Here is a 22,998-nt window from a genome sequence, read left to right as displayed (position 1 = left end):
GCAGTAGCCTACTTCACTGTGCTCTTTGAATACGATACCACCATAATCCACTGTCTTGGACAGAACCAAGACAACTCTAAGAACCTTTCGGATGCTTAAATTGATCTTCTCCAGGCTACAGGGTTCTTCTCATTAAATATATGGTTCTTTCTATAACCTTTTAAGATCTATAGAACCATCATTGCTTAGAGTGAAGCATTCAAAATGCAATCTTAGAGCAGGTGTGCTGATCCAGGGTCAGGTCCTTCAACTGCTGATGGTGACCTCAGTTCTGAAACATGATGCTATATCAGCACTGCTGGTTCAGTTGATCTGCTGTAGAACATAAATCACTGAGTGCAGCTATTCATAGACCTTTACATCTATTTGAGTGTATTTTAAGTTCATTTAGTCAGGTTACTCATCTGATCTTCATCATTGTTCTCTGGCTTTATACGGCATACAAAGAAATCAAGAAAAACACAATTTGGCAGCGTGTATGATCAGTGGAAAAGCCAATTTGACTGTGACAGGTTAAAATCCCTTCTCGCTCTGCCTTTCTCTCTCTTGTTGATTTATATGGCTCCAGCAAAGAAATGGAAGAGGAGAAAAAGCAATCAGAGAACAGAGAAGATTTCTACCTTTTCCTATTTACAAACTGAGACAGAGAGAGAGAGAGAGAGAGAGAGAGAGAGAGAGAGAGAGAATAGGTTAAGGTGATGAAACCCAGTCCAATAGAACCTGACATGAAGAGAGAGGAAGCGTGATGGTAATTGAATCACAAGTTAATGGTGCCTTTAGGCACTCACCTCCACAGACAAGTCAAAAGGCCTGCAAGAATCAAACGAGGTCTACAAGATCTACTACCTTTAGTGCTGCACTGTGATTCTTTCTTTTTTATTTACAAGAAATTGAGATGAAGCACACATTGTATTGGTATATCACCCAAGCCCAGACAGCTTTTGTCTTGAGAATGAATCTGGTCCAGAAGCCAAGCTTGGGCTCAGTTTTAAGAAGCGGCCGAATAGCGGGCAAGCTCATTATTTCACTGATGACTTTCAGGGGCCCTTTGTCAAAGAAACCCTGGCCCACACAAGCCTGCGCAAACCTGCCCAAACCTGCTGCCTAGGCCCTACAAAGCCTGCCCAGAGCTGCCCAGGCCTGCACAGGCCTACTCAAACCCACCAAGGCCTACCCAAATCCACTCAGGCCCAACAACACCTGCCCAGGTCCACCCAGACCCATTTAGGCCCAACCAAGCCAATCCAGGAACCTTTATTCTTACACGAAGAGAAATCACCAACACCAGAGAAATGGCTCGGTTATGAGTGGTGAAGCAGATACACCAGTGCTTGCAAGGATCTCAGGTTAGCTCCTAGGCTAATGTATTAAATTGACAGCTTCACAAGCTCCCGACGCTTCTGGAGCTTCACAGAAGCTTCAATGAAGCTTCATGACCGAAATGGCAAGAGCAGACGAATGGACGTTTGGGTGGATGTTTTTATTTAGAACCTTCAACCATAGACACACCTGCCCAGGTCCACCCAGACCCATTCAGGCCCAACCAAGCCAATCCAGGAACCTTTGGAAATTAAGGGAAGGATGAAGGTTTTGTGAAGAAGAAAAAAACATACATTAACATGCTCAATTTGGACACCACCATCAAAATATATGTTACTGTTAATAGCTAAGTGAGTAAAAGACATGATTTCCAAAATACATAATCATGTATTTCAAAATTTTTCAGATTTGTTTTTTCAGATTTTTTCTCCAATGACATATTGATTAGCGTGTGTCCCAATACTTTTGTCCATATAGTGCATTTATTTTATTCATTAATATACATTATTTATTACATCTATTTAGTATTTGTACATAGGTTCATAGCCTTCTAAATTATTATTTAAACCTGTTGAAACGTCGACTCCATTGGCTTGTTCCACTGACAGTAGTGAAAAGCTACAGGGTTCGCTGAGCCACCATAAGAGAGCCACTTTAGGTTCCATAAAAATCATGTTCATAGCACAGAAATGTGAGTGTGAAGAACCTTCCTTTCTTTACACTTCCAACATGGTACGTTATGGAACCAAAAAGTGGTTCTCCAACATCTCCAGGCATTTTCAAAAGTGTATGTGCCTTTGCCTATTGCAAGCCTATTGTCAGCCTGTGTCGGCTGTCCATCACCTGCGCTCTGGTTTGACATCCGTAGGCCGCAGCCTGTTGATGACACAAGCCCTTGTGTTTCGCAAACGCTGGACACAAAATCGTTCCCCAACCATTTTTTGCATTATTTACAAGCAGTACACGCCGTGAAACGCTTCAGCGTGGCTATCAACACTAACAGCAGTAATGTGCGCACCGCCGGGACATTACCATTCATTATTAATGCCCCGACGGCACAGTGACAATAATGCCTTCCTGTAGTTGATTGCAGGAACCAGAACGCGGGGACAAACGAGAAGCAAACTTTCCAATTTCTTCCAGATTCAGCAGCTTGCATTTCTCGAGAGGAAAGCGATGCGGAGTGGGCGGAGGCCGAGCGCAATTTTGCGGGATAAAAATCAGACTTGGTTCAGGGGAATAGAGCGTCACGTGCACAAGGCCGTGCTAAGTGGACGGGGCCAGCGGCCTCCAGAAGCCCAGGTAAGCATTTTTTATTTGACTAAAAGCTCATTACAGATTGGGTACCTAAGCATGACGGGCTTATAATTACTGCATGTTTTTGCAAGGGGTGTGGCATTAGCTCATGCTAATTGTGCCTCTCTAATGTCATGAGACAGCATACGGCCGTCGTTTCACGCCAGCCATTTATAATTGCGGGCTGTGGCAGTGTGAAGCCGGGCAATTTTATGCAGATTTATGCAAGGTTTACACCACGCTGCCTTTCTGGGAAACAAGGTTTTGAGTCATCCTGCAATGGAGCTGCCCGAACGACCACAGACGCCCTGGAGTGCAATTACAACCTGCAATGCATCTCTTAGAGAGCCCCTCGTCAGGGTAATTACACGTATGTCAGAGTTACTGCGAAAGAGGCCGCGCCGCTATGTCACAAATAGACGCGCAGAACAAAGTGTGAAGGCAGGGAGGCGGACAAAGCGAGCGAGCTAGCTAGCAAGAGTGAGTGAGAGCAGGAGGAAGATAGAAAGCGATATTTAGATATTTAGCTGACAAATGATTGTGCTGGCAGCGATAAATATTATAATAAACCATGGGAGACACTAAAGAAGTTGTGGTGACACTCAAGACAGAGCTAAATAGAGCTAAGGGGCAAATGAGGCCCCTCCAGTGACCTGTCAGCAGCCGGTATTGTCCGGTAAGAGTAACCATGCAAACAATCTGTGTCCTTAAAAGGAATTTCATCATTTTTGGTCAATTTCTGTGTTATTAATTTACTGAGTTAAGTCAAATGGTTAATTGTAGAGAAACTTGCAGACTCTTTACAGTGGTAGTGCTAAGAACCAGGGCTCACAATGTCTAAAACACAAATATAGCCATTTTATCTACTATCCAAACCCACTAGTGAACCTACAAACAGGGTTTGGCAGGTTTTGCTTGCCAAGCAAATGCTACCTTAGTGAGTGGGCTACAGAACTAACGCCATGGAAAAAACTGATTGATGAGTTTGATGGTTTGGCTGGTCTACCAACATAACCAGCCTTACCACATTGGTCCACCAGTATCACCAGACTGACCATCTAGTCAACCTGCTTTACCAAACTAGTCATCAGTATGACCGGCTTGAGCTAGTCCATCAAACTCAACAAATAGCTCACCAGTTTAGAATATGCTTTCATCCAGATTACCAGCTTTTCTGCCACTTTGACCATCAAGACCATCTGAAAGCAGCAACCAGCAAAATCTGCTGAGAGTTACACTTGCGAATAAGACCTTCATGACAAAAAGATGCTGCAAGCTCTTTCTTAGAGATCAAACAAGGCGTTTTTGTAGTTCTCTGAATAGCGCTCTACATCAGAGATACTTTGAAGCAAAGCAAGTGGCATTTCAAGTCTGAGAAGGTCATGGATTAGAGAAGTGCAGTTATCCAGACATCAAAATCAACTAGGTCATATTCTTCCGCATCCACTGTCCAGTAAACCAAGAAGCAGAAGATATTTCCAGGTGCTAGTGGGCGAATAAAATGAAATAAGGTACTGTTGTCAGCATTTAGCTGAATGGTTCATGGCCTGTTTAGTTAAATGGAGTCAGGGATGCATTTTATTTGTTTTAGCAAATGAAATGCACTGGTCAGTCAGTTAGCCAGTTGGTCTTTAGCATACCATGCAGAATGGCTGGCTTGCCATACTTCAGTTCCCTCTCACCGCCTGCAGCTCTCTCTCATGGGACAGCCAAGGCTTCTCAGCTGCTATTGGAAGTGTGACTGACTTAATTAGGGCTGCAGCAATTAATCAACTTTGTCAATAACGAAACAATTATTAATGATTCCTTTTATTGATTTGTTGGCTAGATCACGTTTTGTGCGGTCTGTTTACATCACGTGACTGAAGGGTGTGGGAAACACTCTGAAAACACGCTGGACTCATGGCAGAGGCTCAGCAGTGTGGCATGATGAGTGGCAGAGATACTAGAACAGAGCTGGGAGTGTGGCTAGAGGTCAGAAGTCACAATTGACTGACCAGCCATATATCCATCCATTTTCTTATCTGCTTCTTCCAGGTGAGGGTCATGGTCCGAGTCCATAACCTACCTGGAACAAATGGACCCAAGGGAGAAATGCCTCCTCAGCGGGGCACCAGCCCATTGCAGGGTACCATGCACCCCTATTCACTTATCCACTCACAGCCAGATAGCATGGCCAATTCACCTACCAAAGCACCTGGAGGAGACCTACATGATGATGAATGATAGTCAATGTATCAATTATTTGTTGTTTAATTCACATGAATAATCAAGTGCCACAAGTTCGGTTCTGTTTTGTCCATTTAATTCAATCTTTATTTAAACTCAGAGTAAGTTGAGAGTGCCCCTTATTTACCATGCAGCCGAGCTGACACATAAAATTGAAACTGAAAGCAAGGAATTTATATAATAAACTGCATTAAAGTAAAATACAAAACAAATAAGATACATTTTAATATTTATATTAAACCATATAGTTGAAGCCAGCCATAAAAAAATGTCAAAATGGTTTTAAAAAATGATTAAAAAAAGAGTAAATAACAATAAGATAGGTAGATAGATAGATTGATACTTTATTGATCCCGAAGGAAATTTAGCAGCCAGTAGCAATTGCACAATAACAAAAGCACAGTAATACAATACAATAATTACAAAAATAATAAAAAAAAAATAGAATAAATGTAAAAAAAAATATGCACTTGAAACCTACCGGAGATGAAAAGGTCGCAAAAATCCAACAGTGGGTCAAGAAATAAGTGCAAAAAATCACGTCTGGTGTGAAAGATACTATAAACTATAGGCACTATTAAAAGCAGACATTCATGTGGCTGTGAGGAACCAGCTGGAACCCAGCAAATCTTCCACTAGTGCCTTCCCCCTCATCTCTCAGGGCCACTCACACTCACACACACACTCACACTCACACACACACGCCTCTCTGACAATACCTACATGTCTATACATACACCTGCTACAGGCAGAGCGATGGGGGAAGGGTCCTGTTCCTCACAGCCGCACGTTTACTTGCTGAAGTGCTGTAATTCAGGTTGCCATGACAATAGTTCATCTACATGTCGCCACCTCACCTACAAGAAAGTTGGACGTACACTGTGGGCGGAAATGTTCTGAAAAGTGTCCTTCTGCATCAGGCAGTGATGATGTTCGGTCAATGTTAGTGTTCAGCTTAGACTTGTGAAATTAATATAATTGGGAAAGACCATTTTTGCAAATCCCAAACCAATGAAAAATGTAATGGCATAAATGATGACCTGGATTGTTACCAATTCACTACTTTAAACCTACAGATTTTGAAGACAAATTTGTAGGACAGATGCATAGTTAATATTGACATATATCAGCTGTGTGGGACGGACTGATGCCGTATAATCTAATAATCTAACTGTCCCCGAACCTTTCTATATTCTCAAGTAGAAACCCTGTACAAAAATAAAATAAAACAATAAAAAAGTATCACTTGAGTAAAGTGAGTACCTAGAATGCCTCTTTACAGATCTGTATCTGTAATACAAAATATCCTATTTTCGTACTTTGTTTGAGGACACCCTTTCTAAAGATTGCAACATGAGTACTTAACCTCTAGCTAACATCAGCTAAAATACTTAACATCTACCAGACATCAGATAAAGTAGATAACATCTACCAGACATCAGCTAGAGTACTTAACAACTACCTAACCTCAGCTAGAGAAGTTAACCTCTAGCTAACACCAGCCAGAGTAGTTATCATCTACCTAACATCAGCTAGAGCAGTTAACCTCAAGATAACATCAGCCAGAGTAGTTAACATCTACATAACCTCAGCTAGAGCAGTTAACCTCAAGATAACATAAGCTAGAGCAGTTAACCTCAAGCTAGAATCACCTAGAGCAGTTAACATCTACCTAACCTCAGCTAGAGAAGTTAACCTCTAGCTAACACCAGCCAGAGTAGTTAACATCTACCTAACATCAGCTAGAGCAGTTAACCTCAAGATAACATCAGCCAGAGTAGTTAACATCTACATAACCTCAGCTAGAGCAGTTAACATCTACCTAACCTCAACTAGAGCAGATAACCTCAAGCTAACATCAGCCAGAGTAGTTAACATCTACCAAACATCAACTAGAGCAGTTAGCCTCAAGCTAATCATCAGCTAGAGCAGTTAACCTCAAGCTAGAATCACCTAGAGCAGTTAACATCTACCTAACCTCAGCTAGAGAAGTTAACCTCTAGCTAACACCAGCCAGAGTAGTTAACATCTACCTAACATCATCTAGAAAAGTTAACCTCTAGCTAACACCAGCCAGAGTAGTTAACATCTACATAACCTCAGCTAGAGCAGTTAACCTCAAGCTAACATCAACCAGAGTAGTTAACATCTACCAAACATCAGCTAGAGCAGTTAACCTCAAGCTAGAATCACCTAGAGCAGTTACCCTCAAGATAACATCAGCCAGAGTAGTTAACATCTACATAACCTCAGCTAGAGCAGTTAACATCTACCTAACCTCAACTAGAGCAGATAACCTCAAGCTAACATCAGCCAGAGTAGTTAACATCTACCAAACATCAACTAGAGCAGTTAGCCTCAAGCTAATCATCAGCTAGAGCAGTTAACCTCAAGCTAGAATCACCTAGAGCAGTTAACATCTACCTAACCTCAGCTAGAGAAGTTAACCTCTAGCTAACACCAGCCAGAGTAGTTAACATCTACCTAACATCATCTAGAAAAGTTAACCTCTAGCTAACATCAGCCAGAGTAGTTAACATCTACATAACCTCAGCTAGAGCAGTTAACCTCAAGCTAACCTCAGCTAGCACAGTTAACATCTAGCTAATATCAGTCATAATTAATGTTGGCAAAGATGCAGTGAATCTTGAATGGGGACGAGAATGCAGAGAAGGTGCATCACATTAAGACACTTGTATATTATAAAGAATACTAGAGCAGTAAACATCCGGCCAACATCAGCTAAAATAGTTAACATCTAGCTATCCTCAGCTAGAGTAGTAGTAGGTTAACATCTAGTCAACCTCTAGAATCTTAACGAAACCTAACGAATACCAAAATTTTAGTGTTTGAATGCAAGACACAGCTGAAGGTCCATGGTCGGGAGTCTCCAAAGAGCACTGATTTACAGGACCTAACCTCTCTGGAGCAGCTTTACCAGCCATGTAAGGGGGAGAGCCACACATGACCATCAGCTCCACTGAAAAGACAAGACACGGTATTGATTTGGGTAAGGGGAGGACTGTCTCTTTCACTGGAGATATGTGCTTTCATCACTCACTCATGAGGAAAAACCAACACATCGGGTCTCTCTCACTCACATACACACATACACACACACTCCGATCTTCTCATCTCCTGTCTTCACCTCTAGTTAATGAAAACTGATTGCTCCCTTTAACCCACCTCTGCAGGCTGTAAATGACCCACAGTCATGAGGGTTTGTTGGAGAGAAACCCGAGGGCGATAATTGTTGACGCGTTGGCAGATACGAACTTAGTTTTACAAAGTTTTACTAAGTTCCCGAGTAAAACTGCCACCGTAACACCACTTCCGTTCCATACCTGATCATTTGCAGCCACTCCGGAATGACTCCTGCAGGTTTCCAGTCTGAGAGCGAGCCTGGAGATAAGCATGAACCTGCCTAATGTGTTTCAAGCATCCTGTAAAGCTCCAGTGAGCAGAAGGGGCGCACGAATCCCCTGCATGACCTACGAAGCATAGTTGTGTTAAATATGCCTGCCGTTAGGCCGTCCCAGCAGAGCACGCACCAAGGACACACTTTCACACACTACCGAGATGCTCTACAGCCTGCAAGCTCACACACACTCTATAGCCAGTGAATTACAGTTTACTGCCACAGCTATTGTACGTACATGGAGACACGTGCACACAAGAGAGCGGTATAATCAATGCTGATAATAGCGTCAGTAAAATAAGAAGTGCTTGAAGTGTGCCTTAAATCAATGGCTGGGTCTGGCAGAAGGCAGCTCAGGCCTCTTTCAGGATTATGCATCAGTAAAAGCCTCAAATAAAAAATAATGCGATGTTCATAGCTGGAACGAAATATGAAAGTGAGAAATATGACTGTGGGGGAGAAAGATGGGAGCAAGCAGAGGCCACCTAAAACAAAATACAGCATTGCAGAGCAGAGGAGCACTTTATATAGGAACACTATATGTCCAAATGTTTGTGGACACCCCTTGCAGTGAATGCATGCACTGCTGACACAGATGTGAAAATGCACTCTCACCGCTTGTCAATGGAATTGGACTCTCTGGAGCATGTTAACATGAACCTGTTGGCACCCTGCTGCTGCCTAATGCTGGAGTGGCCTAGAGGGGTTTTAAAGCCCCCCAGCATTGAGCTGTGGAGCAGTGGAAGGACTGTGATGGTTGGTCCTCCACTCAAAACGTTTGGGATGAGTTGGGGAGTTGAGAGAAATGAGGTGATTACCAGTTCATCCAACATCTTGACCTCACTAACGCTCTTGTCATTGAAAGCAATCAAATCCTCACAGCAATGCGCCTCCAAAATCTAGCAGAAAGCCTTCGTCCCTGGACAGTAGAGACAGTTTACTCTAATAAACTATTTTTTAATATCCTTGATTTCAGAAAAAAATGACGATGGAGCAGGTGTCCCAATACTTTTGTCAATGTAGTCTAACATGACGTACAATGGATTAAAGCTAGAAAACAAGATGCTGGTCATGTCGTTTCAGGACTTTAAGCTAATAGATGAGGTCACGTGTTCCCTCTCCGTCAGTTTTCAGTCTGTAGTGTGTGTTCAACTCTGGAAGAGAATTCGTTTTCCCCTCTGCGTTAATATACCGCAGCCTCTCGGTTATGTGTCGCAGTGCTGCCGGCATGCAAGGCTTCGCTCCTTCTTTTCTTCAGTTTTTAATCACAAGCTCACATCTGTCTGCTCTCATTACAGCAACACCTCCAACTCCCATAAGCCCTGTATTTAGCATGCTGCTTTCTTGCTACTCCCTACAGTGCTATAGACAGGTAAGAGCTCGAGGCTAAGCTGTGCTTTGTTTGACTTTCTCAAATTCACCTCATCACATACGGCTTTCCAGGAGCTCAGTTCCTAAAATTACCAGTCTTTCCGGTGAGCCCTGAATAGGTCTAATAGTACAAAACGTTCAAATGCTCGGTCCAGCTTAATACTCAAGTACCAAAGAACGTTCCTGAAGTTCTGCGGAACGTAGTGGCCTCTTTGTGGGGTCAATAGGTCTGGTGAAACCAGCCTCTGAGGGTGTTTTTTCACACTTGTCCCGTGTCTCGATTGCACAAGTTTTCAAAGTGGTAGGACCCAGGTTCATCCATTTAGTGCTTGTCCTTATTTTCCTTGGATACAAACACTCGTGCGGCCAAGGACAGCGCTTTCTGGAGTCAGGGCATTTCACTGTGCCGGGAGCGGATAGCTTTCATCAGAGATGCAGACCTCAGACCACATTTTAGGATGACCAGAGATTGGTTCTCTGGGCTAATCCCCGGCTTTTGCCCTTGAACCGAACATACCGAACTCTCAGAGCAAGCCTATCCGGGTCCGCGTGAAAGTGCCTTTGAGACGTTGCATTCGGCAAAGCATCTAGCCCTACTATTAAGACTCCTCCTGGGATGGAAGGACAGCTGGGCCCAAGACAGATTCATGTCTACGTAGCATCGTCAAGAGCTGATCTGAACTTATTTGAACTATTTGAATCTGGGCCAGTGTTTCCATGGTGTTTGGATGCACCAAAATACGGCGTAATGTACTGTTGTCAACATTGAATAAGCGACATGGATGAACTCTGGAACACTTTAGAAGACTTTGGAAGACTGAATATAAGTCGTGCTTAGGAAGACCGGCTAGGAGAGAGCTGCAGTAGTCTGGAGATGACAAGGGACTGAACAGGCAGGTGGGTGTAATCCCAGTGTTTCCTCAGTGCTGGTATTGCATTTATTTTAATGTGCGAAGATAATTGCAGTTCCGTCTCCACGACATTCCTGACATTTCCCTTATCACACATACAGCACTCAGACACTTATAATATCCTCAGACCTTCTGATCCTTGGAGCGACAATTTTACTGATCGTTTTTTACAAAATGTCTAATCTGAACTAATGATACTTAGCTAAGGCCTTCTACTAGATATGCAAATAAGAAGACATCAGCTCATTTATGTTAACAGACATTTGGACAAAAGTATAGGGACACATACTTGGTCATTGTTTCTTCTGGAATCAATGGTATTAAAAAAGAGTTTACCTTGCTTTTGTTGGTGTAACTGTCTCTACTGTCCAGGGAAAAAAGGCTTTCTTCTAGATTTTGGAGGAGAAATGCTGTGAGGATTTGATTGCATTTAGCAACATGAGCATTAGTGAGGTCAGGATGTTGGATGATCACCACCCCGCCTCATTTCCATCTCGCCAACTTATGCCATAAGTATTGGATGGAGCACCACCATCATTCCAGAGAACACATTCCAGTTCTTCCATTCTACCACTGCTCCTCAGCTCAATTCTGGGGGGCTCTTGCCCACGTCTGGTCTTAGGCACAGTGCCAACAGATTCATGAAATACTAAAAGATTTTCACAATAAGGTGATAAGTCTAGTTCCTGGCTGGATCTTCTAGCTTGACAATATCCCAAAGCTCATCTTCATACCCACAGATAAATAGTTGACCCATCAAAGTTTTTTTCAATCAGTCTTTTATGATGTCCCAGTCCCTGGACCTAAACCTAACTTGGGTGAGCTAAGGAGGTAAAATCACAAATGGGAAGCAAAGGCACTGAAGGATTTGGAGAGATCTTCTGTAGACAAAGTGATGGGTGGGGAGAAGGTGGGCCTATCATTCAGTTTATTTCTAGCAGTAATTTCCTGCACCAGCTGCTTATCTCTCAGTTCATTACAAGTAGTACAAGTCGTGTCGTTGTTTCCATGCATCCCTGAGCTTTAATTTACAGACATACAGCTGATTTCCTAGTTTACTATTCTCTCCAGTTTTGCCTTCTTGCTTATCCTCATATGTTCCACTATGGATTGTCCTGATATAATCTTGCTTGCCTGAGGCTTTGAATCGGATGTCTGGATGAATATCAAGCACCGGTAAGCAGAAACTCTTTTTGCCGAACATATCCCACTGACTATGCCTCTGACTTGTTACACCTACGCTTTGATTTGCATTACTTGGCTGTGCGATGCAATAACAATTCCGATGCTCGCGTGAGCATCATGAATCAATGCTTTTCTCTTTGCCTGAAGTTAGAGGACAGAACTGACATAGTTTAGTAAATCAGGACAGTCAGCGAGCCATGATGACAAAAGGCAATTCAGTTCAGTTCAATACAAACTAAGTGAATCATCAATACTCTCTTTATATACAGGCACGCAGGGCCATGAAAGGATCTGCTTCACTGTGCAGAAGGCAGCACTCACCATGTAGTCACGGAATAGTATACAATACAGCCGACATCTACAGCACTGCGGATCAGCCGTAGGCCAGGCAGGCAGAAGCACCGGAACAAAGTCGGCCGGAGGAGAAGGGGGCAAAAGCTCCTCCGGTTGCACCCTGCCATCCTCAATACTCTCCCACTCGTTTCAGCCCCACAGTTTCACTCAGGCAATGTCACCGGCCTACCCTGCCACTACTGCTAGCTGGGAGGTGTCGCCTGGCATGACGGTTTGGATTAAAACTAGAGGAGCATGAACAGTTTCAGACCGCCAGCCGAGAAGCAGAAGTCCGCAGTAGTATGGGAATCGCAAGATCACTGTGGGTCAAGTTCACCAAATGTATTTATTATGGAATATGAATTAAATAGTTAGCAGAATAAAAAAACAGCAGAAGTCCAGTTGCCAATGCTGATAACTAATGTTTGTTTTCTGTCCTGTCACCAAGGTGGTAGAACAAACGTACCCTAGGTGCAAGATATGCCTTGACTGCATGTTCCTCCTTGCCTGCCCTCTACATCACCTACATGTGCCACCAACTCTCCTGCTGTGCCTCAAAACTTGCTTGAGAAGACTGAAAGTCTTGGTGTAGATCTGTAGAGGATAGCCTACCCTTCTGAGTCTTTGTGTCAACCAGATAGGAATGGGTTCCCCGTTTGAGTCTTGCTTTTTACCCAGGATGGTTCCTTCTTTTGAGTCTCGTCATTAAAGGAGCAGAGGATGAGCTCCCCTCTTTGAATCTTGGTGTCAAACAGAGGAGGTTGGCTTCCACCTTTTGGGTTTTGGGGTCGACCAGCAGAGGATGGCTTCCACTTTTTAATCCTGGTGTCAAACAGAGGAGAACTTTCCCCCTTTTGAGCCCTTGGTGTCAACCCCTACGCCCTGTTGAGACTTGACGGCAACAAGTGGAGGATGGCTTCCCCCTTTTGGGTTTTGGTGGGTTGACCAGAGATGGATGGATTACATATTTGAGCTTGGTGTCTATCTGAAGAGAACTGGTTTCCTTGATGAGTCTTGGCATTAAAACCAGCAGAAGATTACCCCCCCCTCCCCCCTTTGAATATTGGTGTCAACCCGAAGAGGACTGGTTCCTTTGTTGAGTCTTGGTGGCAACCAGAGAAGGTTGGCTTCCACCTTTTGGGTTTTGGGGTCGACCAGCAGAGGATGGCTTTCACTTTTGAATCCTGGTGTCAAACAGAAGAGACTTTTCCCCCTTTTGAGCCCTTGGTGTCAAACCAAAAAGGACTGCTTCCCCTGTTGAGTCTTGGTGTCAACAAGTGGAGGATGGCTTCCCCCTTTTGGGGTTTGGGGTCGACCAGCAGAGAATTTTTCCCCTTTTGAGTTTTGGTGTCAACCTGAAGAGGACTGGTTCCTTTGTTGTCTTGGTGGCATCCAGAGAAGGTTGGCTTCCCCCTTTTGGGTTTGGGTTCGACCAGTGGAGGATGGCTTCCCATTTTGAGTCTTGATATCAACCAGAGGAGGACTTTCCCCCTTTTGAGCCCTTGGTGTCAACCCAAAAATGACTGCTTCCCCTGTAGAGTCTTGGCGGCAACAAGTGGAGGATGTCTTTCCCCTTTTAGGTTTTGGTGGGTTGACCAGAGGAGGATGGATTGCATATTTGAGCTTGGTGTCTACCCGAAGAGAATTGGTTCCCTTTTTGAGTCTCAGCATTAAAACCAGTAGAGGATGAGCCTTGTTGAGACTTGGTGTCAACCCAAAGAGGACTGGTTCCTTTGTTGAGTCTTGGTGGAAACCAGAGAAGGTTGGCCTCCCCCTTTTGGGTTTGGGGTCGACCAGTGGAGGATGGCTTCCCATTTTGAGTCTTGATGTCAACCAGAAGAGGACTGGTCCAGAAGAGGACTGGTTTTCCTTTTGAGTATCAGGATCGACTATGGTGAATCATTCCCCTTTTGATTTTTTGGCATCAGCTAGCAGAGACCTGATTCACCAGTTGAGGCTTGGTTTCCCTCAAGGTATCTCTCTTGCCACTGTCACCTTCAGCATGCTCACTAGGGGCTCTGGATTGTTTTTTGTTTTTTTCTGAACAAGCTCAGACTCTCTGACTCTCTCTGTAGAGCTGCTTTGTGACAAATGCTCAACAAACAAATTGAAATAGAATTGTTTGAACAACCGAGTCTCCCGCTGTCTTGAAACTGAGGACTCATCTCTTTCATGAGCACTTAGATGAGGATTAATCTTGCACTTATTAAAATGTTGTGGTCGCACTTATGAACCGTGTTAATTCTTATCTATCTTTAGATCCTAGGCTATTTACACTCTGCTAGGGATATTTTCTGAATGAACAACAGAGCACTGCATTTACTGAATGCCGTTTCTGAAAGAGTGTATACCTTAACACTGTACACTCTGTTTACGGCCGAGATGGATGTCGAGTCTACCTCAGTCTACACTCCTGCACTCCCTGTTTTACTCTTCATTTACACACACAGCACATCCATCCCTTCTCTACATGTTTTTTTTTGCCATTTACTGTTAGTGTCGTAACTTAGTATGGGCCTTAATCACCCAGCCTTCATGCACATATTTGTATTTGTATATTTTTGTACTTATTAGTCTTTGTACTTATAGTCTATGCACAACCCTGTCTTGTGTTGTGTCTATTGTCCTTACACTATTGTATGTCCTACCTATTCTGCACTGAAGACCTAGCCTAACAGTGTGTGGCTGTACTGTACAAGCCTATATTAGTATAATTACAATACAGTTAATTAAATTACATTTTTTGTTTTTGTAGAATGATATATTTTAGTATTTTTATAGTATTTTATTTATTTTTCTGCACACTGTTGTTTTTAAAGCACGGGGGAAATGATATTTTCCCTTTTTGGCAATGATTTATCATTTGTACAGATGGAAAAATGATGGAATCAAACAGATGGAAAAATGTCAGATATGCTAATCTAAACCTGGGGCAGTGGTGGCTCAGCGGTTAGAGCTCCGGGCTATTGATGACAAGGTTGTGGGTTCAATACCCGGGCTCAGCAAGCTGCCACTGTTGGGCCCTTGAGCAAGGCCCTTCACCCTCTCTGCTCCCCGGGCGCTGGAGTTGGCTGGTAAAATGCAGAGGACACTTTTTGCTGTACAGTGACAGATATGTGCACCTTTAATAAAGCTGAATGTTAATTAATTTATGTAATTCCATTTAGACAAAATAGCAATTCAACCCTCTCTAACGCCGCACCTCTAAGGCTTAACCTACACCAGCTTCTGCGTTTCCCAGGATATCCTGAGATGAACCTCAACCCTGAACAGACAAACAGAAGAGAGACGTGTGTGCAGTAGAACACCTTGCCTGAAGCACACAGGCATCTTCTGACTGCAGAGCACCAGCAAAAGCATCTTCTGTAGCTTATATCTGACTGTTACTTTCTACAACACAGAACAGTCTTGGACACGTTGAGAAGTGAGACACAATCACTGTCTAAATGTTGTCATGGAAACTACTGGAGGCTAACTATCAAGCAGCTAGACACTCTTTATGGCCACTTTCATCTATTTTAGGCAATACAGTCAACTAAGCAAATTGACAGTCTACATAATGCAATCTTCCCATGACTGAATTCAACCCACTTGCCCTTAACATGCTTATACTCTCTCTAGCGCTCTCTCTCTCTCTCTCTCTCTCTCTCTCTCTCTCTGTCTTAATGAGGTGTGTACTGGAGTGAAGTAGCTCAGCTTCCAGGCTCTACCGGGGCCGGGGGTTTGGGACTTCTTGAACCTGCAGTTTCTTCGCTTCAGCATTTTGCCCTTTACAAGGCCTACAACATTAGGCCTCAGGGGCTCACGCCATCTGTGAACTTAGTGTAACTTGGCGCTGCTGGTTATTGGGTTTGCTTATGGAAGGCAGAAAAGAGCCCAGTAAGCTGGCACTTTGGTCAAATGTACGGATGACATGCAGTCACCCAAGTCCAGAGTTTGTTTTTGTGCTTTTTCAGGACGGAAATGTCGTTACTGTGTAAAGACATCTGATGTGAACAAGGTTGTAGATCCATTCAAGGCAAAGTAGCAGGGCAATAAGGCATCAGTTTAGGATTATTAGCAGTATTTGGATATTTTAGTTTATATATATATAAAAAGGCTTGTAGAGTCAGAGATTACCATTCATTTACATACAAAATATCTAGTAAGTAAATCTGCAGATCTTCAAATTCCAAACACATTCAATGATGTTGAGGTCTGGTTTTCAGGTTCACAGACCCCGTTAACACCTGGTCACTTCATGCGTCTTGAGAATCAGGATTATATCTGGATAAGGCTAAGCCACATAGAAATGCCTGTGTAAACACACTGACGATGCATTTTACACCATAACACTCCAAGGCTTATTAACCTTGACCTACATCTTAATCTACGCCCAAATCTGATTTTAACCTACGCCTTAATCTACACTTTAATCTATACCGAAACTTAATCTTAATCTAATCTTAACCTACACATTAATCTACATACAAAAATTAACCTTAACCAACACTTTAATCTACACCTAAACCTAACCTAACTACAACCAACACTTAAACCTAATCCTAACCTACACCTTAATCTACACCTAAACCTAATCTTAACCAACACCTTAATCTTAATCTAATCTTAACCTACACATTAATCAACATAACAAATCTAACCTTAACCAACACTTTAATCTACACCTAAACCTAATCTTAACCTACACCTTAATCTACACCTAAACCTACCCTAAACCAACACCTTAATTTCCCCCTAAACCTAATCTTAACCTACACCTAAACCTACCCTAAACTAACACCTTAATCTACACTTAAACCTAACCTTAACCTACACCTTAACCTACACCTAAACCTAATCTTAACCTACACCTTAACCTACACCTAAACCTAATCTTAACCATTAACTTAATCTACACCTAAAACCTAACCTTAACCTACACCTACACTCAATCTTAACCTGACCTTAATCTAAACCTAATCTTAATCTAACCTCAATCTATAGCTAAACCTAATGTTAACCTGACCTTGCTACTAGTGGACGGATGAAAAAATGATATGATATATTTTTGGACTGGAACAATGGACCTGTATGGTCGTTTCTATGTGAGATCATGTTGCTATGACTTCACATCCTGACAGCGGATAAAGCCCAACGCGTTTGTGCAGGACTGCTGTACGGGCGACTGATGTTCTGGGTGCTGTGGAGTAAATAAGTAATGAAGTCACAAATTACGGAGCTTTAATATCCATGTGACTTTAATACACTGAGAATTTCCCTGGAAAACGAATCGAATGTATTTGTGTCACGTGTTCGGTTGCCTGTGCTCTGCCTACTGTGCAGCAGTGGGAGCTCAGGTGGCTCTCTCATGGAGAAAATGCGGCTTTCATGAGAAAGAACTGCTTTACGCCTACATAGACACGCGCGCGCACACACACACACACACACAAACACACACACAGACACACACACACACAAACACCCACAGAAAACAGAAAAACACCTGTGAAAAATGAAACCATGCAGAGAATTTTTTGTTGAATGTAACAGAGTTTTCTGAGTGTGAGTGTGTGTGTGTGTGTGTGTGTGTGTGATTGTGTGTGTGAGGAGTCCTTTGAAAGTCTGCATGGTTTTAATATCTCTGAAAACATGCTGTTTTATTAACAGATTTAATTTTGATACTCTGAGCACACACACACTCCGCTCCTTTCCTCCTCCTCCTTGCCCTGCAAGCGCTTAAAGGACTAAACACATTCACGGTATCAGCAGAAAAAAAAGACTCGTGTAAACAAACAAACAAACAAACAAACAAATCAAAAGAAACCAAAAGAGTGAATAAACAGCAGGAGTGATTAACTCTCCTGCTCACGGCTATCAGAGATCTCACAGTAGCAGCGGAGCGGCCGCTATCTGTTAAAGTCAGGAGAGTGTTTGATCACACCAGAGAAACACCCACAAGGATCGAGCGTCGAGAGTCTCCTCAAACATCTAACTGTCAATTAACCAATCAATCCCTGTCCAATCACAGAGCGGCCTGGTGGTGCACCACTCTCTAAAGTGGATGAGAGCACACGTCACTTCCCTGTCGTCAGAACGACCACGCCCACTTCACACTGCTACAGCAATCCTTAGTTTACCCTAGTAATTTCTTTACGTCCCCAAAGAGTGAAGAAAGGAGAGATCTGTGGCTTCAGGCCGTCCACAGAGAGGAGGAAAGCAGTGAACTGTGGGACCTGACCAGTCAATACACGTATGTTGGTATCTTTTGGGACAGCAAGTCCAAAATGCCAAATGGCCCCAGATTACTGGATGTACTGGCTTTACGCTCTATTATTACTATCACTACTACTACTAGTAGTAGTAATAGTAATAGTAGTAGTAGCAGCACTATGTGAGCCCCAACTATGTGCTCTCTCTGGAGTTTGCGTTCATCTGAGAGCATTTCTCCTGCTTTTGCTGGCTGTAACCTGCCGTAACACATCCCGTACTGTCCATACTGTAGAATAAGTAGTATAAATAATTATTATATATTACCTCTAGCATTACATCTGGTAATGTATAGCAAGCTCCCGGGCCAAAAATTAGCCACCTTGCAAGTTTAAGTTGTTAGTAACTTCAGGCACCTGCAGATGGCGCTGCACGATGATCAGGCTATAAATACCTGTGAGGTGTATGATGGGATTTGTAGTTTGAGTAGAGGTGGTATAGTGCAGCGATTGTATTGTTGGATGTGTGGAAAATGGGTCACAAAGCAGATGTTAATGATTGTCTTGAATCTGCAGGTGTGTGGAAGCTTACGGTCATGCGGGTCTACCAGCAGTGGCAGAAATTCCAGTCTACAGGAAATTCTGGTCAGAATTGCGCCCAAAAGACAAAACTGACAAACAGGGTCCGCTGGTGTGTTTCACAGCTGAGGAATGAAAACTGCTTTGCTTCCAGCTCAGGTCTTTCACCACCAATTTCTGAAAGGACACTCTGCAGGGAACAGAGTGGCACGCTCTTGCGAGAATGTCCTGTAGACTGGGATTTCTGCCACTGCTGGTAGACCCGTATGACCGTAAGCTTCCTTAGAATTTCAGCTGCTTCCTTCAAACCCAGCTTCAGTCACTCTATTTGGCCAATCGTTGACATCTGCTTTGTGACCCATTTTCCTCACATCCAACGAGACCCTCACTGCACTGTACCACCTCTTCCCAATCTGAATACCGTCACACACCCTGCAGGTATTTATAGCCCCATCATCCTTGTGCAACGCCATCTGCAGCAGCCTGAAGTTACTTCTTTATCTGGGGAGCTTATTTTTGTGTCTACCATAAACACTGTATTCGGGACCGTTATTTGTGCCCCTCTTTAACTATGCCTTTGTATTCGGGAACACCTCTCCTTCCTGGCTGTTCAGAATCGGGCCCATTTGGAGAATTTAATGCCAGCGGTCATGTTGGTCCACATTAGGGGCCCTAGAGAAGACAGCTGTGTTTGGCCAGAGTGTTTGGCTTTGACCTTTCGGCCGGCTCCATCTCCGAGAGCAGGAGCAGTGTGGAAGCGAGTGTCCACTCGCTCCATCCAAATCTGCCAAAAGGTCAGCTCTGTCAAGCAAGGCAGCCATGTCAGAATGCCTCCTCTTAGATTAAAACTAAAGGTTAGTTTTGGTTAAAAAACAAAAAAGCCACTGTCCTTTCTGTTCCTTTGATTAGCGACAATTAAGATAAGGAAATGAACGCGTGGCGAACATGCTAACGTCCTGAGTTCAACCCAAACTCTAATACTGAGGCTTTTGTTACCTCCCCAAAACCAACTGGGCTGGGTGACAGTGTAGTGTGTTAGCTCCCACATGCCCTGTTCTTTAATTATCACCCAGGAGGCCATAATAATTTTTTTCTGACTCTGAACAGTGATTACAACAATGTGAACCCCAATGACATGGCATCACTGTCGCTGAGAGAGACTGAAGGGATTGTGTGGGCGTCCGTTACTACTGCCACTTGCCGTTGGCGGACAGTGTGGTCTCAGCGGACTGGCTGTCGATGTGTTTCAGGGGTGGCGGTTTGGCATAGCTAAGTGTGTAGGGGTTTGGCTATTCAACAGCCTGGCTCTCAATGGTTTCTACTACATTTCTGAACTCTGCTAATATACCCCGCCTCCCCTTTCGGCTTTAGAACACTAAAGCTCCTCCTTGTCATCATTGTTATCACCTGTCCTTTGTTATAGTGCTCTCAGCTGGTTCTCGTCAACTTGCACAGTTGGAAAACTGTTTTAACCACCAGTTTTTTGCATTTGATTAGTCATTAGCATTTGGTAAATCTGAGCAATCCCCATATCTCCTGCAATAGCACTGCTCACTACAGAGGCATGCCAATGTTTTAGTTATTCACACCTGTAGTTGGTTTGCTTTCCTTTACTTTTCCTCTTGGTTTGGTCCTGTGTTCTGGACTAGTGCAGATTTCTATGCAGTTTAACATGGAGCCACAGCAGAGATGGTGTCTGTTCAGAGCTATAGTACTGATCTGGGCAGTATACCAGCTTAAGTTCAAGGCACACCTGGCTACAATAGCTGTGCAGCTCAGACTTGCAGAGTGCATCTGATAGTCAGGTCAGATCGAGGTCAGATTACATTCTCACCACAAACAACACTGCTCCAGACCACCTCCTTTTAAGGGTCTCGGTGCGGTTGTTTTGGTCCACAACAGAGTGCGACCACTGTATTCACACCTTCCCAAATGAATCACATAAAAACAGGGTGAAAACATACAAGAGTCCAATTTAACTGGGCTAAAAAGTCCTGGAGGTCACCTGCCCTGAACAATTTTTACTAGTCCCTGCCTCAACACACCTGATCCAGTTATCCGATGAGCAACATTGTGTGTTTTTCAGTCGGGAAAGTGGTCTTTATGACCACAGGGGGAGCCACTGTGATTCAGTGTGTCAATGAGGTTATAAGAGAAAGTACTGTTTGGTGCTGGGTCATAACTCAGACTCGAGTAACTCAGACTTTACGACTTGAGCATACAGACAGCATTAGCCTCACCCGGGGAGGTGAGGTAATTATTACCTGTGCATCTCAGTGACTTCAGCACTGTCCACGCTGCCATTAAAATAACCACAGCTTATATTAATCCCATAAGAATTGATTATACATATCCCATAAAATTGGTCTTGAACAATACCATGACTGAAAGTAATCCCAAACCTTGTATGTCATTTTGATTGTAGTTTTTTTTTTTGGTTGTCTTTTACATAAGTAGAAATCACTTCCGCCCTCATGGACCGGTACTGGGTAGTGGTGGTTCAGCGGCTAGAGCACTGGGTTATTGATGACAGGGTTGTAGCTTCCATAGACAGGTTTGCTAAGCTGCCACTGTAACCCTCTCTGCTCCCTGGATGCCTCAGTGAAAGCTGCCCACTGCTCCAGGCATATGTGCTCACTGTGTGTGTGTGTGTGTGTGTGTGTGTGTGTGTGTGTGTGTGTACACTGCATGGATGGGTTAAAGGCCAAATTCCTTTGTCTTATGTATCCTGTAAATCAAGAAATCCTGCTTTGGGGTCTTGCTTTGGCTTTGTAAGTACAGATGACCCTTTGCAGACCCTGTCTATGCTCTGATCCTCCCTGACTTTCCCTAATAAGTCTAACAAGCATCCTATACTGCCTCAAGTAGGATCATACTGTATCATTACAGTGTGAGAGTGTGAGAGTGTGTGTGTGTGTGTGCATATCCCTGTATATGTGTGTGAAGATTAAACTGTGGCATTTCTAGAAGGCCAGTCCCCTCCCGTACGCGATGTGTCATCCGAGCTTCCTAGCTCAGGACAGACGGACTGACACTGAACACCTCCCCAACTCTACTAAGTGTTTAGGTTTGTTTACATGCATTAACCACGGATCACTGAAACAATATACACTATGTGTCCAAAAGTTTGTGGACACCCCTTCTGGTGAATGCATTGAGCTACTTTAAGTCTAGTTCCGGTAGAGAAGTACTGCCAATAGAATAGAGAGCAGATAAACATGTGAACCCAAAGGCACCATGCCTAATGCCCAGCCCCTCAACATTGACTGTGTTCTCTGGAATGGTGAAGGCGTGGCCCATTTCAAGAACTGACCGTTCAATCACTGCCTAATATATCCAGCCCTTGACAGGAGCTGCTCAACATCATTGTTTTTCACTTTACCTGTCAGTGGTACTAATGTTATGGCTAATCAGTGTATGTATATACTGTAAAGGCTTTCACACGCACACACACACACACACACACACAGAGACACACACACAGTTTAACTGTAAAACAAGCAGATTCAGCAGAAGCGTCTGCAGAACCTCTGCACCACCTCCAGTACGCTATTTGTATTCAAAGCACACACACACACACACACACACACACACACACACACACAGTTCCCTCACTGTACATGAATGAACTCAGCCCAAACCTGCACATTCGTCTCATACACACACACACACACACACACACACACACATGCCAACACACACTTACACACCTTCACTGTGCATGTGACACACTGCTACAGGCATCTGCTTTGTAAGACAGAGTGAAGAGACACCAGGAGGTAAAGAGAGAGATGCTGCACTGAGACAGAGAGACTCTCTCTCTCGCTCTCGCTCTCTCTCTCGCTCGCTCTCTCTCTCGCTCGCTCTCTCTCTCTCTGATAGTGATTCATACAGCAGCAAACATACACAGAACCAAGGTTAACACACACACACAGTCCAGATCCACTATACTGCAGTCAGAACTAACAGTGCTTCAACACAGAAAAAGTCCCATCCTGAGAGAGCGAACGAGCAAGAGAGAGAGAGAGAGAGAGAGAGTAGCTGAGTCAAACACACTGAAAAATGCAGTGTGATAAAGTGAACAGTGATCCTCAATAAAACAGAGAGAGACGAGTTAGATGACAGTGAGATGACTCTGCAAAGATGTTAATCTGAGAGAGAGAGAGAA

Source organism: Salminus brasiliensis, chromosome 13 (assembly GCF_030463535.1).
Source record: "Salminus brasiliensis chromosome 13, fSalBra1.hap2, whole genome shotgun sequence".
NCBI lineage: Eukaryota > Metazoa > Chordata > Actinopteri > Characiformes > Bryconidae > Salminus > Salminus brasiliensis.
The sequence above is the reverse complement of the archived record's forward strand: the minus strand, read 5'-3'. Positions refer to the sequence as shown.